The 17,664-nt window shown below is 43.7% G+C and overlaps 1 pseudogene across 1 annotated transcript in view; it reads left to right on the forward strand.

Moving 5' to 3' along the window:
* Positions 1–17,664, forward strand: part of LOC310965897 (cyclin-D1-binding protein 1 homolog) — a 29,983-nt pseudogene that overhangs the window by 11,018 nt on the left and 1,301 nt on the right. The gene's annotated exons all lie outside the window — the stretch shown is intronic.

The following is a 17,664-nucleotide window of genomic DNA, read 5'->3' on the forward strand; positions in this document are numbered from 1 at the left end:
TCTGCAGCCATTCTTGTTTTTATGAATCCAGTTTGGTCATGGTCGACTAAATTGGGCATGAAAGGCTCTAGGCGTTGGGCTAAAAGCTTGGCAAAAATTTTTAGGTCAGAGTTCAAGAGGCTTAACGGCCTATAACTAGAGCAATCAGAGGGATCTTTATCTTTTTTCAGGAGCAATGAGATAAAGGCAGTGTTAACATCCCTTGAGAGTTCCCCTTTATCAAGAGAGAACAGAATCATGTCAAGTAGGTAAGGCCCCAGTTGTTCCCAAAACGTTACATAGAACTCAGGGGGGATCCCGTCCAAACCCGGGGATTTCCCTTTCTGCATACTCTGTACTGCCTCCTTCAGGTCATCTAGCGTGATTGGTTTGTCTAAGGCGGCCGAATCTTCTGCTGTGAGCCGGGGCAAGTTAAGGTTTTCTAACCATGAAACACACTGGGCTCTGTCTAGAGTGACGTCAGATTCATATAAGTTGGTATAAAAACTCTGAAAGGTAGCTTTGACTTCGACAGGGTCAGTCTTGATGACGCCATCCTCAGATTTAATCATAGGTATATCTGCAAAGTGATCATTGGCCCTGATTCTCATGGCAAGTAGATGACTAGGTCTAGCGCCTTGAAAATAGTAGCGTTGCCTTGTCCTGTGAATTAGAAATTCTGACTTCTGTTTTAGAATGTTATTAATTTCCTTTTTGACTAAAGACCGTTTAAGGTCTGTTTGATCTGTGAAATTTGTTTGTAGTAGGGAGTCTAACCTGGAGAGCTCAGTCTCAAGATTTTTAAGATGAAGAGACTTGGCTTTATGTTTGCTAGAACAGTATAGAATAGTATTGCTCCTAATGAAGCCTTTTAATGCATCCCACAAAATCCTGGGGTCCTCCACTGACCCAACATTGAAGCTTGTAAACATATCAAGTTCAGTAATAAACTGAGAAATATAAGTTCCATCTTTCAATAATGAAGTGTTGAAACGCCATCTAACAGCACGTTGAGATAGATTCCCAAGGGTAGTAGAAGATAGAACGCCTTTATGATCAGAAAGTGCAATACAAAGTAGCTCTGATTTTTCTATAGTGTTGAAAAGACGGGGAGACACAAAGAGGAAATCAATTCTAGAGAAAGATTTATGCCTACCAGAATAAAAAGAAAAATCCTTGTGAGTGGGGTTCATTACACGCCAGATGTCTACAAGCCCTAAATTATTGGCCCAAAACCTCAAAGCGTTTGTGGCCTGCGCCTGATCCCCTGTTGCCCTCGCACCCGACCTGTCTACCAAGGGGTCCCACACAGCATTAAAATCTGCACCTACCATGAAGTAGCAATCTTCCTGTTCTAACATTTGATGTGTGAGTGTATTGTAAAATATTTTGTCATGGTTATTGGGGGCATAAGCAGATATCAGAGCAATTTTCCTATTAGAAAATTCCACAGTAGAAATCACAATTCTGCCTGAATTATCCGACCATGTCGACAATATTTTAAGTGAGAGATTCCGTTTAACAACAATAGCCACACCTTTTGTTTTTGTATTGGCAGAAGATGATGCAATTGTGTGGTAAAATCTATTAGCCAGGCGGCTGTTGTCAGCCTGAAGTAAATGTGTCTCCTGTAGGAAAGCAATGTCAACATTTTTCCTTTTCAGTAATCCTAGAGTGCTAGTCCTTTTATGAGGGGCATTTAAACCACCACAATTCCAGACTAACGTTGTCAGTTCACCCATTGTCAAAAAAGAGACGTATTAGCGGAGAGTGCGCACAAATAGACGCGCCAACGCCGCCTTTTACATCATCAGAACAGTTCAGAAGAGCATTGTGATTTGACGTTACACGGAACATGTAGAGCGCGAACATACAAAAATAGACGAGACGGAGATACACGGGGGAGTAATACACGTAAGGGGAAAACATATAAAGCCAAACGGCAAACACTGAAAGTGGGTCTGTGACCAGCAATGGAAACGGGCAGCGAGAGAGGAACCGGCCCAACTTACAATATGAAGGTAAAATATTCCAGCTAAATACCTGGTTACAATGTTCTAAGTGTATTCAGAGTAAGGACATGCTAGAGCATAACACTGCTACGGCTCGATACAGCCCAGAGTGTAGCCTACTCAGCATCATTTAACGGCAAGGGGGAAATGGGCAAATCATGGGCTGTTGCAACGGTTATGAACATTAAGCATCAAAAGGGTAATACGAACATTCAAGTTATGAAATGAATACTCTTATAAGAAACCTGAGCATATCATGTCCTTGGGTCGACATGTCAATCATCATCCTGTACGTTACCAGCCGCATCCGAAGCATCCTATTCAGAGGCGGGCGTCCTCTCCTCCAAAAGGAGAGGGGAGGGAGCCCGACGTTTACGCACAAAGTCCTCAGCCTGTCTTGCAGATGTAAACGAACTGAAACGGCCACCCTCTTTTATCTTCAGTATCGCAGGGTAGAGGAGGAAAAACTCCAGACCTTTGTTGCGAGCCGAATCCATGGCATTACGGAAGGCTTGGCGACGCTTCACCGTGTGGTTACTGTAGTCGGCGGCGAATCGTAAAACTCGCTCCCCAACCTTCAGCTCCACTCCACGCGCTGCCCGTAGGATAGCCTGCCTCGATGTAAAACGAAGTACGTTGAAGATCAGGGTTCTTGGGGCGGTATCTGACTTCTTTGTAGCGTTTCTGTATATTCGGTGGGCTCTCATGATCTCGATGCCGTCGTCTGCCAGCTTAGGGAACCATGTCTTGAGGGAGTGCGTCAGGTATTGGACTGCATTCGATCCTTCCAGCCCCTCTGCTAATCCAATGATTCGGATATTGCATCTCCGATTTCTGTCCTCCATTTCTGCCATTTTTTCCTCCAAGTCTCGCAGAGATCGGGCTTGTTCATCCAGGGTCTCAGAATTACTTTGCGCAGTGACTTTGAGAGTGTCGACTTCAGATCTAACGTCATTGAGGTTAGCGGTTAGCGTTGCTAGTTGCTGGTGGATAGCAGTTAGCTTTCGCTCGTTGTGTTCCCCCACATGTTGAATCTGAGCGAGGCGAGGCTCCAATTTTGCCAGCAAAGCCTCCGCAATAGCGTCCACATCTTGAGCCTTGGTCTTGGATTTTTGAGACATGTCAGTTTCAAAGAGTTTACACAGTTCGCAGTAAAGTTATAATATGATATTTCCCAGGTAAAGCTAGTAAATGAATAAGTTGAGCCGGGAGCTGAAACTTCAAGCTGCCATCTCTGTCCAGGCGATCACGTGACTCGACCTCTGAACAGTTATCTACCAACAAGCAGCTATTGGTGAGCTCACAGAACCAAATAACAGAGTACCAGAACACAATCACACACCAGTAGCCAAGAAATGAATATCATATTATAGGGCAATAAAATATTTGTCGCGAAAATAGGATGTTGAACAACACACTTCTTGCAGGAGATACCCAGGTTAATTGCTCATGTAGCTACAGCAGTGTCACTGTGACATTGTAACTGTGTGAGAAGATCGCCAGATCAGAAAAGGTCCCTATTTGGACAATCAGGGTTTCGCAGAGTTGCTAAAGGGGTTGTGTGGTAACTGCGTATTTGAAATAAGAGTATTTCTCTCACAAAGTGAATGACATCTGATACAGAAATGTTAACGTCAGTTCAGATGACAAGGTTGTTTGTGCAGGCTTATAAAACCAGAATGTAAAGTGAGTCAATCTACCGCGGACAATGCTGGTCCACTTCTACACCACCATCATTGAGTCCATCCTCACCTCCTCCATCACTGTCTGGTAGCGTATCATACGTTCTGCAGAAAAGGTGATTGGCTGCAACCTCCCTTCTCTCCCAGGACCCTGAGGAGAGCAGGGAGGATAGCTGCTGATCCCTCCCACCCTGGACACTGTCTGTTTGACCCTCTCCCCTCTGGCCGGAGGCTGCGGTCCATCAGGACCAAAACCTCCCGCCACAAGAACAGTTTCTTCCCCTCGGCCATCAGGCTTTGGATTTCTGTTAGAGACACTTAACGGTCATTCGTTATATTAACGACATCTGTAACTCATACGCTATATTAACGTACCCAAATCACAGGTGTTATATATTAATATATATATATTAGATATTAACACCCCCCCCCCCCTTTTTTTTTTCACTGGACACTTTAACTTGCACACTACCACCTGCACTGGTCACACAAATACAGTCACTTATATTTCATGTATATAATTAAATGCCATATGTTTAGTCTTGCTTGTGTTCATGTTTATATTTATGTAGGCGCTGTCAATTCAGTCAAATTCCTAGCAATGAAAATTGTCTGGCAATAAACCTGACTCTGATTCTGATTCTGATCTCCGGACTTTCATTGACTGCAAGATCCCGGGAAGCCAATAAAGTCCATCAACTGTGTTCCTATGTATTTGTCTCAGTGCATTGATTTTAAAAATGACTTATACGATCCACTACAACAGTCTTTAAAGTCACCTTAATATAGGAGCGGATATATTAAAACAAGACAGAAACAATCAGGTTCTTATCACTTAAAAATAACATAGTAATACTTAAAAGATCACAGTCTACAAAAGCTACTTCCTCTTAAAATGCTATTTTTGATGGTAGAGAGACGACAGGAAATGAGGGAGAGAGAGAGACAAGTCCGTTCTTTTCAACTTGAGATACTCGATTGCAAAAATGTAGCATGGCAACATTTCTGCCTCCATGTTTGGTTCAATTCCAATCTTGCGCGTTATGCGGCCTGTTCAGCGCAGGGATCATTGTTCCACACGGATCGTTTTTGCGGATGCTCACCACTACAGCCCAGTGAAGGAGGAGACTAAGTTTGGGATCATTTCACGCTTAAAAAGAAGTCAAAAAGGTTCAATGTGTCCACTGCAAACTAGAACTGTTCTACCACAACAGCACGACATTGATGATTCATCGTCTGAGCCAAAAGCAGCCCGTTGTTAACGCCACTTCACCGAGCGGCAGTGTTGCAGCTTAAGGAGGTCGGTTGCCGTAGTTACGGAGAAACAGGAAGAGAAAACGTAACGTTAACATTAGCTGTTCTCATGAATGCCTCTATGTTTAGTTTTGCATGAATGTTTAACATAACGTCACCTTCCTGATCAGTCTTTATAGTTTTTTTGAGTAAATGTGTAAGTGGCATTTTGTACGTTGCTTGTTGCTCTCTCTCTCTCTTTGTGTCTGTCTTTGTCTCTCTCTGTCCATCTGTCCGTCTTTTCTCTTTCTCTCTCCTTCTCTTCCTCTCTCCGGTGCAGACAGATGTGCGTCCTCCACAGAGCTGGGTCTGTCTGACGTTCCTGTCTGTTATAGTGAAGGTTTTCGTTGCCACCGTACTCTACGGGGGAACTGTTGGGTCTCTGTAAATCATAAATAAGTCACAGAGTATGGTCTTTACCTACTCTGTAAAGTGTCCTGACATAACTTCTGTTATGATTTGGCACTATGAATAAAATTTAATTTAATTGAACGAAAACCTTCCCGATAACAGACAGGAACGTCAGACAGACCCAGTTCTGTTGAGGACGGACATCTGTCTGCACCGGAGAGAGAGAGAGAGAAAAGACGGACAGATGGACAGAGACAGACACACTTCCAGTAGTTATAATAATATCTATAGTAATGTGAATATGACTTATTAATACAGCAGAATAGTAGAAACAAGCACAGCTAAGGTGATAGATTATAATAGCAGCAGGAAGCATCATGCAGGACCACTGCAGCAGGCACCACCACCATCAGCAGAGACCTGCGAGACGACGCAAATAACTCTGGGGAAGAAGCTGAATGAGTAACATGCATTGATGAGACATGAATGATACAGACAGAGAGCAGAGAAGGTCAGAGTATCTGGAAAAGTATTATCCCCCGGCAGACTAGGCCTATAACAGCATAATTAAGCAGAACAAGATCAGCTTTAAAAATAACAACATTGCTAAGGGCTCATGGACAGTGTCTGCCTCCATAATAACACTTGGGGAGGAGCTTTGTAAATTATGAATTACACATTTACAAAATTCCCACAACAATGGAAACTGCTAGCTTAAGCTGCCTTTTATTTTATATAATAACAATAATAACAATAACAATAACACTGATACAAATGAAAATCATTTCATTCACTGATTGTTTGAAAAACAACAAACAGCCAGAGTGTTCCGCTGTTGCCTAGCAGCGGTGGCTTTGATGTTGAGGGGGCGGAGCTTAAAGAACTGCCTTTGTGATATCATAATTCTATGTAAATGAGAGATCACTGAGGGTTCCGGCACATTCTCGATCTGCCTCCAGACCTGAACAGCTGCTGCACACAAGCTCACGTGGCTCCGACCAGGAAGGACAATAACTCGCTTATTCACAAGGATTCTTCGACGGACATTCAGGACACAAAGCATTCAGAAGGAACAACAGCCACGATGGCCCTCTCAAGACCAGCATCGCCACAGACGGACGAGTCAGGAGCCGTGGATTTGTGCAATTATCTGATCAAATCCTACTTCAAAAGGATAACCCCCGAACAGCTGGAGCTGTTGAAAACAGGCACCGCAGATGACGCCACTAAAATTGTGCTGGCCGAACTGCTGCTGGACATAATACGGTCCTTGTCCAAAGCCGTGCTGAGAGCTCTCCAGGGCCAAACTAAAGTGTCTGTGGAGGACATTCAGTCCTGTGTGGGGGACGCTGTCTCACAGAGTTTCTCCGACGTTCTGGACATCAAGAACCCGATCCAGGGTATCACCTCAAATCGTTTGTCGAGTTTGCTTAGCAGAGACATTTCAGAACACGTCAACTCTTCTCTGGCAAGCACACACCGCATCACTCCCCCCCGCAGGCTGAACACTATGATCGAACACGTCTGCAAACTGTTAAAGGCCCTCACAGCCAGGGTCAAAACACCTTTTATAAAGAGGAGAAGACCGAATCCGACCACCTCCCCCGAAAAACTCATCAAGTCATCAGACCACAGGCGGGCATCAGTTTCACTTGTGGATCCGGACAACCCCAAGGATCAGGAGCGCTGGCAGACACCAGTTACACCTTTAGATCCAGAAGACCCAGACAGAGATGACAAGGAACCAGAAGACCCAGAAGACCTAGAAGACCCAGAAGACCTAGAAGACGATGACCACGGACACACAGAAGCCCCGGTGGAGGCCACACCAGAGGACAGGATTAGAGACATGATCCAAGAGGAGGTGACTCAAATCTTTGAACCTCTTTTGGACGAAGAGTCGCGTTCTGAGTTGACGCTGCGATCTCAAAGCTCCTCTGACATCGAGGCTGTCGTAGAAGACATTGCCGACGATGTGAGGAGTTTGAAAGACGTCCCAAGTCCAACGACTGAAAAGGAGGACCTTCGGTTTAGGAAAAGAGCAGAGAAGAAGATCAAGGCCTTTTATGCAAAGTATTTTGCCAAACAATGGATCACTCGTAATGCGAGAGAAGTGGTGGACAAATTCGACCTGGACCCCAAAGAAGAAAGCAGCAAATCACCGCAGCAAATCACAGACCTCGTTCCCTCTCTGCTGGCCGAGGAGGGTGAAAAACTAATGGATGGAAATGAAGGTTGGGAAATGACAAAATTCAAGAACATTTCCCCTCTCAAAGTCCAGACGTTCACACAGGAATTCAGTGATCTCCTCTACGGACACATCGCAAATGCAACAGAGCCAGAGATTAATCCAGGAACGTCAGGAACAGTCTGCAGGACAGTGCATGTTCCTCAGTCCGATGCTGACATGTACGCTGAGATCCAGGACAGAGCGTGGAGTTTCCTGGGACTGATGAGTTGGTGGATGAACACTCAGGTCAACACCCACAGTGACAGATTGATCACAGGTATAACGGCCAGTGAGTTAATGCCTCCTATAGAGTCACCAACCACACCCTTCATGGGGCACTTGCCTGCGTTGACTGGTGCATCGAGTAAAGCATCGACCGGTGGAGCGACCGTCTCAGTAACTAAAGAGACACTTGCCAAACTTGCGGCGCAGCAGGAAAGAAACAAGCAGTTCATCGAGGCGTTTGTGGAGCAGCTGGTCGGGCGGGCATACAGGAAAAACAAAGTGACCTTTACCTGCTCAAACCCAGAGGCCATCATGAAGCACCTGTTTGAGGTCATATGGGCAAAGGTCGAGGGTGTAGACTTCCACGCCACCCAGAAGACCTTCAAGAACCTCGACAAGACCATCTTCCAGGACCTGTGCAAGAAGTGGGGCAACGAACAAATGGTGCTGATCTCCCTAAAACTAGGGGAACCAGCACTTGAGAAGTTCATTGCTTCCTCCGTCAAACGTCACCTGAAGACACCACAGGAGTCGAACGTCATCCGCAGACTCTTCTCCGCTGTGGGCAGCGCCATCTCCAAGTGCTGCGGATGTCACCGCGGAAATCTGGATTCCTCCGAGTGGTCCGACAGGGCCACATTCAATGCCGGGTGATTCGGTTGTTGTGCATTAATGCCGAGTGAATCGGTTTTTCTGCACGCAATGCCGAGTGATTCGGTCGTCGTGCGCTCAATGCCGAGAGATTCGGCTGTTCTACAAACGCCGAGCGATTCGGTTGTTGTGCATTAAATGCCGACTGAATCGGTTTTTCTGCACACAATGCCGGTGAGCCGGTTAAAAAAAACAAAGAAAGGAAAGAAAACCAAAAATAAAGTCTGTTTATCCCCCTCATCATTTGCTGTAAGGTCCGCTGATTCGATCTCATTCATAAATGTGGGTTTTGTTTGTTTGATATCGAGTAAATACAGAAATACTCACATAATAATAATCAGACATTAAGTGTTTTAGCGTTTGCCTCTCTGGTCGTCCGCAGGCGTTTCCTTCTACAAGTAATATTCCCCAGATATGATCCATCAGAACACCACAGAACCAAACCTCTGTCCTCTCACTGTGCTTTCTCTCTCTTTGAACAAGACAACAGGTGTAAACAAAAAGATATATAAGTTATTTAAGTAGCTTTTTTTTATTGGACTGGGAATTAGGGCGCACTCACACTGTCCTTTCACACAGCGCCCCGGGCTTTAGGGTACTTGTCCCTCCCTCCCTCTCCCCAGGCCCGTTTGTACTCACACTACCTGGGCCTCGCGCAAATGCTTCTTGCTGCCTATACGTCATCACGCCGTAACACGCCACATGCATTGATGACGTCATGGCGATGCGTGGCTTTGTTTCCTGATCTTTCCGTAGACCTCAAAGTTTTTGTGCGTCTTGTCGACTGTTTTTGAATCTTTTCATCGACCAAATCTGCAGTAAACACTCCACCTCCGCATCACACCAACGTGAACCTTTCGCCGCCATTGTTTTAAATGTCCGCGCATGGTCCCTCCTTCTATTTTCTATGTCCCAACAGGCGCACAGGAAATGACCTCAGAACCGCCGTAGGCATTGTGCTCGTGCTCGTACACGTGCGCAGGCTCGTGCTCGTACATGTGCAAATGTGCTCTACAAAAGCCCACCTCTCTCAGACGGGCCGTGGATGGCCAGCTGTCCGCAGTTATGCGCGGAGCGGTTGCACTCACACTGGTCAAACGCACTAGGCTTTAGCCAAAAAACCTGTTTTGGCCCGGTGCGGAAGGACAGTGTGAGTGCGCCCTTAGTAGGCTTCCATCCCATAAGGTGATGAGTGTGTTCACACTGTTTACAGAGAAAGAGAAAACTGTCACTTAAGAGCTTTCACACACAAGCGGAGCTGTATGTTGGAACACAAATGTCTGAATTAGAAGACTCAAGACTTAGAAAATCTTGTCCGTGCCTTTATCACCAGTAGGCCGGACTACTGTAACGGTCTCCTTGCAGCTCGTTCAGAACGCTGCTGCTTGAGTTCTGACAAAGACCAAAACATGTGAGCACATTACACCAGTTCTTAAATCATTACTTTGGCTTCCTGTACGTTCAAAATCCTCCTGCTCACGTCTAAATCACTACATGGTCCAGGGCCGAGGTATATCACTGATATGCTCCCACTACATCAGCCTTCTACATCACTGAGATCCTCTGAGGCCAGTCTGTTAGTGGTTCGCAGAGTAAACTCAAATCAAGGGAAAGCATTCAGTCATTATGCAACAAACAGCTGGAATAAACTTCCTGAAGATGTGAGACTTTCACCCACTCTGACCACTTTTACAACTAGACTGAAAACTGTAATGTTCACCTCAGCTTTCTGCTGAATCTTTGCACTTTTAACGCCCGCACTGTTTTTATTATTGTCTATGTTTTTATCCTCTTTGTCTTCCTGTAATGCATTTGAATTCATGACATGTTGTGCTGTGAAGCACTTTGAGTCTGCCTTGTGTATGAAAAGTGCTGTACAAATAAAGTTGCCTTGCCTTGAATCAGTCGGATCCAATAGAGTTTTTGTGTGCGCCACAGCTGCATGATAAAAACGTCATCAACACACTGGCTCGCTTTGAATTCTCCGCACATTTATTCAACTGCTCTTTTCACACATGAGCTCACCCAGAAGTTACACAGACTTTATAAATCAGACATTAAACCGAGTTTAAGGGGGTTTTCACAACTCATAGTCTGTTTCTAGTCCACTCCCCTGGTGTGCACGACATGCGAAAATTAATAGTTTTGGTGTTTTTTGGTACGGCTCGCTCCATCAACGGCGTGACTGTGGATGTTGTCCAGGATTACAAATACCTTGGAGTAAACCTGGACAACAAACTGGACTGGTCCAAGAACACTGAGGCTCTCTACAAGAAGGGCCAGAGTCGTCTCTATTTCCTGAGGAGGCTCCGGTCACTCAGTGTTTGTAACACCATGCTGAGGATGTTCTATCAGTCGGTGGGAGCCAGTGCCATCTTCTTTGCTGTTGTGTGCTGGGGCAGCAGACTGAGGGCAGCAGACTGAGGGCAGCAGACTGAGGGGCAGCAGACTGAGGGCAGCAGACTGAGGGCAGCAGACTGAGGGGCAGCAGACTGAGGGCAGCAGACCAAGGGCAGCAGGCTGAGGGGCAGCAGACTGAGGGGCAGCAGACGCCAAGAGAATCAGTAAAATCATCAGGAAGACTGGCTCCGTCCTGGGGGTCAAACTGGACTCTTTATTGGCAGTGTCTGAGAGACGGATGCTGTCTAAACTGCACAGCATCCTGGACGACAACACCAAACCTCTCCACCAGCTGCTGACCTCCAGCAGAAGCACCTTCAGCCACAGACTCATCCTCCCCCGGTGTAATACTGAACGCCGGAGGAAGTCTTTTCTTCCAGTGGCCTCAAACTGTATAATTCATCTACAGGTCAGGTGAGGAACAGTGGAGACACTGTGTCCTGAGCAAATGTCACTTCATATCATCACTACATCACTTTATTTAGTTGTACTAACACTTAAGTTAGTAAGAAATGCTGCTACACTTTAACACTGTTATCACTTATCGCTCCTTCTCTCTTATTTAGTTTGTACTTATTTTATTTCAATCTGCTGCTAAACTGCACGCTGCGTATTGTTGTATATTGTATAAACCTACGTTAAACCACAATGTCGGTTGCACTCTGTCACATTTAGTTATTGTTTGATTTATTTTACGTTAGCTTTATTTTGATTTAATTTATGTTTTTATGCTTATTGTTACTCTGATCCTTTCCCATCTTTGTATTGAAACTGTTGCACAATAATTTCCCTCGGGATAAATAAAGCTTCTTTAATCTTGAATCTTTCACACCTGTTCATTTGATCTGGTTTGAATCAGTTGAGGACGTGCTGAACCAAAATGTAGCTGCACCTCTGCTCAATTAAGGTTTGGGACAAAAAAGGTCAGAACGCTGAGAAGGTAAACACAGAGACAGCAGACAACACACCGGCCACAAGTAGTGTCACAATAGAGAGTCAATTGCAGGGGTCGATTTTGGCGTTGGTCCTCGGTTATAACATTACTAATCCAGGTTTGTCTGCGGTGACTCGTGCTGGTGTGTTGGTGTTTTTGTGGTGGTGATAGGGGCGGGACTTAATCACTACGTAAATCACTTAGGTGCCTAAAGGAGCTGGGTTGGTCCGAGAATGAACAGTGCTTTTGAATCATGTTCTCACCACAAATGGACCGCACCAGAGGTCGTTTGGAAGCGGGCCAAGACCACTTCTAACAAGTCTTAGTCCGCTTATTTGGTCCTCTTTTGGTGCGCACACGAGTACAATCGCTGCATTCTCACCTGCACAAACGAACTGTAGCAAATGAGGAAACACACTCAAGTTCGATTCCACCAAACTAAATAAAGCTGGTGAGAAAGCGCCTTAAATGTCTTTACCTACTCTGTAAAGTGTCCTGAGATAACTTTGGTTATGATTTGGCATTATAAATAAAATTGAACTGAATTGAATTGAATTGAATTGCTAGGGTAAACAGGAAGGGAGCAACTCGCTCTTCCTTCTGTCTCATTCATTTTCTAAATAAATGTATTTGTCTCTGAAACCTGTTTGAGTAAACACGTGCGTCAGGTAGAATTTATGCACTACTTTGAATTGTTTAAATAGTAAACATATTCATGGTAAATTGCGAGTGTACACACACATCTTGTCTCTCTCTCTCTCCCCCTCACGCGGACACTTAAACACAACCCCCCCCCCACCCCATAAGGTTATCACACCAAATAGGCCTAATATATCTTTTTGCAAAATAACTAAAATTATAATATATATTTTACACACAATTATAATTTTTAAAAATCTGATTACTTGATCTAAATATAAATCTCTCTCTAAAATAACCAAACTTTTGTTCATTTTTGTGTATTTCAGATGCCATTTCCAGATGTTCAATTTGAAAAGGCACAATATGCATGCAAATACAAACACATAGAAAGAATTCACAAAAAGAGAAGAACAAACACCTCTCAATTGTGAATCAAACACAAACAGAGACTTCATCGCTATGCAGATTCTTCAAAAATAGCTTGACATATTGATAAACACTCAAAGGCTGCGAAAAGGGCTTATCAAAACCTATTTGGTCAGCGGCGCCGACCACTGCAGTTTAAAAAATACAAAGCCTCTCAAAGGTTAATGAAATTCCCCAATGCCCAACAAAGCATATCTCAACATTTTGGATAGAACGACTGGAGTGTGTGTGTGTCTGTGTGTGTCTGTGTGTGTGTGTGTGTGTGTGTGTGTGTGTTATTCATTTGACAGGAACTAATTTCTGTCAATCAAGCCTGAGAGATAACAAAAAAGTTCAGGTTATAGGTTTTTGTTTTACTATTCTTCTATATTATCTACTACTATAGACATTATTATAGTTACTGTTACTTTTGTGGTTGCTTGCATCTCTGGAAGTGCGTCTGTCTCTGTCTTTGTTTCTGTCTTTGTCTTTCTCTGTCCATCTGTCCGTCTTTTCTCTCTCTCTCTCTCCTTTTCTTCCTCTCTCCGGTGCAGACAGATGTGCGTCCTCCACAGAGCTGGGTCTGTCTGACGTTCCTGTCTGTTATAGTGAAGGTTTTCAACGCCACCGTACTCTACGGGGGAATTGTTGGGTCTCTGTAAACCACATATAAGTCATAGAGTGTGGTCTTTACCTACTCTGTAAAGTGTCCTGAGATGACTTTTGTTATGATTTGGCACTATAAATAAAATTGAATTGAATTGAATAATAAACTGATATAAAAAGCAAAAATGAATGCCCTAATGAATGTCTAAATACTTAATCTCCATTTTGAATCAAATACAGTAGAATTCATTGAGGGACTTTGAAGCAGGCCTTGGTCTTCTTGTAAATTCCAACATTTATTTGGCTTTAGAAATCAAATCAAATCAAAACAACCTTTATTTATACGGCGCTTTTCATACAGGAAAGTATCGCAAAGTGCCAAGTTACAGAGATGAACAGAAAAAGAGAAACATCAAATAAAATCAGGAGAAGAAAGTTAAATGAACCCAACCCTCCCACAGTCAAGCACAGAGACATACAAAAAGATATATACATTCATACACACATTCACATAAACACACACAGCCACGCTGACACACAGACACACACACTCACACCTACACAAACACTAGCTGTCACTACAGAGACATGCCCGGGCAGCGAGACCTGAGGTACAGAGGAGGCTAGAGGAAGCTACCTTTGGGGGGGCCAACCACACCGAGAGAGATCCCAGTCCAAGGTCACAGGGAGCACCGCCACAGAGACCCCCCCCCCAACCCGGGCAGACAGGAGCCTCCGCATTAAGGCGCAGAGCCCTCTAGTCCCCCGGGCCGGAACTGTCCACGGGACAAGTCCCAATAAACTGTGACATTTACTTTCAGGCTTTCTTAACTATTATCTCATGTAACATGTTCATGGTGTCCTCCATTTAGATCATCCACTGACAAATAAGGTGTTTTTTTTTATCATTTTTGGTAATGATTGCTTCTTTCTGTCTTTGATTTTATTTTTATTTACATATATTAAAACAGAAAAATGCCTTTAACAAAAGTTATTATGATATATACTAAAAATTGAGGTCTTTCCGACAATGCCCTCACCTTCTTCCATCAATAAAAAATTACAAAGTCTAGATCACAACCTGAGTTTTGACATGGTACGCATCACATTTCCTGGAGTGGTAGTTCTTCCGTCTTGGTTTTGAAATCCAACTCAAACATCCTGTCCTTTCCTTTAACGTTTAAACCTTTAGTGAAATCGACTAAGTGTGTGAAAACATTACAGTCACATTAGGATTCATTGCAAAGTCCATGAAACTCAAAGTCCCCCATAGATTGGACTGGTTTTAGCAACTGTGATGTCAACACGTTTAAAGCAAAGGGTGGATTTGGTGACGAGCGATCGCTTGATCTGACCGACAACTCGGGGACACTGCCAGGGTAGCGTCTTGTCAATCACATGGTAGCCATGCGCTGAAGCAAACCAATAAACTACAACTATATATTTACTAAATGAACATAATGCTATATTAAAGAAGACTTGAAACTAGAGATTGACACCATAAACTCATTAATGTTTACGGAGTTAATAAATCAAGTGAGAACTAGGCTCATTTTCTCATTGACCTCTATACAATGTGACTTGTTTTGTGGAGTTGCCCCTAATGTTTCCGCATTAGCTTCACTTTTTCACGTTTGGGGCGTCGCTTGGTTCCCCCCTCTCTTGAAAATATTTTATAATCTTACTTGGTTACCTGCAGACCTATTTCTGAATTCTTATCTGATCAGCACAGTGTGAGTCTCCACCCCCCCCCCCCCCCCCCCATGACCATAATCACATATATCGAACATCTCCAAATCCACCCGTTAGCATCCAGTGGTTGTGTTCTTTGCACAACACCTTCATTTCAAGTGGAGAAACACAATAACCCTTGCTGACCTTTAAGTTTCTCTTTCATATCATCTCTGTTTCTTTCATCATCTCCTTAGCTTTCACTTTTGTATTATTTTTAATCTGTTTTTTTGTTTCCCTCCTTCCTCAAAGTTCCCATCTAATACCTATTTACAGACATAATCATCCAAACACCTGGCCATGCATGTACACCACGCACATATACAGTCACAGATAATCCACATGCCTTACTGCAGACATTGAAGGATTATTCTGCTTTGTCCTTTAAGTGGCATGCGCATCTCTCCAGGGCCTCTGATGTGATAATAGCTGTCTCCTAATAACAATCGCTTTTCTCTTTGTCTGGGTTTATTTTGACGAACGGCGCGTCTGAAACATGCAAACAGATTTCACATTAACCAAGCACCTGGTGGATTTCGATTTGTGTATTCGATTAGGTTTGAAGGGAAAAGTAATTCATGCGTATTTTAAAAAACTAAGTGGTTACTAGTCTGATTTTATTGTCATTGCAGTGCATTGGGATCATCAGGGAAAACAAATAAAAGGGATGCTTTTTATTTTCTATACCCCTTTCATGTGTCATTAACTATTACGTGTACAATTAACATAGCTAGATTTTGAATGCATATACATATACAGTATACTGACATATAATGGATATATATATACACCTATGTGGGTTGTATAGTGCTAAACATACAAATGCCAAAAAGAAACAGCATGAATGGGCAGTCAAAGACCAATGGCTCTCTGCTGTTCAGCACCCAGGAACTTGATATTTGCAGCTGAGAGCTGCCACAGGATTCCACTTTCAGCATGTTTAAAGAGGACCTACTATTGCTTTTCCATCATTCCTGACCTATGAATGTAGTTATTATGTTTTACAGTCATGTTTAATGATACCAAAGTGTCAAATAATGGAGTACTAGTACGCCGACCGTCTGGGTTGGCTGTGCCCAGCTCTGAACGCCAGGCAGTCGGTCGCTATTAGAGATTTCTCAGAATTTCTGGGATTGTCTCCATAGAAGAATCCTGACTTCCCCATTGGTCATGCTGCAGCAGTGGCTCAAACTGTTAGCTAAGAGTTCGGACACTTGTATGCTGTTTTGGTGTTTATTTTAAAGAATAACCTGTTAAAACTAAGGTTAGCCTGTTGCGCAGCTATGGTGGCTTGCTTCCATATAGACAGTGTTTTCAGCTGCTGAGATAACTGCTTCTGTATATCATAAGGGGCATAACATTTCCTGTACGCAGCATGAACAGTTGATCAATCACAGCAGAGCAGACCAGCCGACAAATCAGAGCACACTGGGCTTTTCGGGAGTGCCTATTGTAGTTGACCCGAAAAATGCAAATATGACCATGAAAACTAGTAAAATAGGGCATCTTTAAAGAGCAAATTGCAGGTTACAGACCACTGTTAATCAATGTGTAGGAAAATTATGTAGAAACTATAATTCAAACAAATTATACATAAAAAGACATGATAACGACATCTGGAGCTGTTTTTGTTGAGAAATGTTACTCCCTTGTGTGTGTGTGTGTGACAGGTGACAGTGAAGGTCACTGCACAGGATTTGATTTACCCAGTCTGCTGCAAAATAACAACAGTAATTTTATGGATGTGTGCACTCACACAGATCGTGTTTGCTGAACATTAATCATAGCCAAAGGTAAAGTACCACTTGCAGAATTACAATTAACAAAAATAAGTAAATCAGTCAATAAATGAATTAAAGCTACAGTAAATAAGAACAAAAAAACAAAACTGAATTTGTATCAGTGTGAGACTTCTCTCCCTCTCGGTCCTGAGCCAATCCGGCTGTTAAGTCGTGACGTAACGCCCTTTCAAAATATGATTCCCGGGTCCAAGCCTTTTATTTTTACAACGCCGCAATGCCATGTTCCCCGTTGCTTGAACAGATCTGAGTTTTTAAAAAACAACGTAATTGTCAAAACAGGGCCAAAACAGGTTTTTCGGGTCAAGCCTAGTGCGTTTGACCGGTGTGAGTTCAACCGCTCCGCACATAACTGCGGCCAGCTGGCAGTCCGAGGCCCGTCTGAGAGAGGCTGGCTTTTGTAGAGCGCGTTTGCACATGTACGAGCACGAGCGTGCGTACGTGTACGAGCATGAGCACGACGCCTACGACAGTTCTGACGTCATTTCTGTGCGCGTGTTAGGACATAGAAAATAGAAGGACGGACCATGCACGGACATTTAACAACAACAACAATGGCGGCGAAAGGTTCACGTTGGTGTGATGCGGAGGTGGAGTGTTTACTGCAGATTTGGTCGATGAAAATATTCAAAAACAGTCGACAAGACGCACAAAAACTCTGAGGTCTACGGAAAGATTTGTAAACAAAGCGACGCATCGCGATGACGTCATCAATGCGTGTGAC

This window comes from Echiichthys vipera, assembly GCF_963691815.1.
Source record: "Echiichthys vipera genome assembly, chromosome: X".
NCBI lineage: Eukaryota > Metazoa > Chordata > Actinopteri > Perciformes > Trachinidae > Echiichthys > Echiichthys vipera.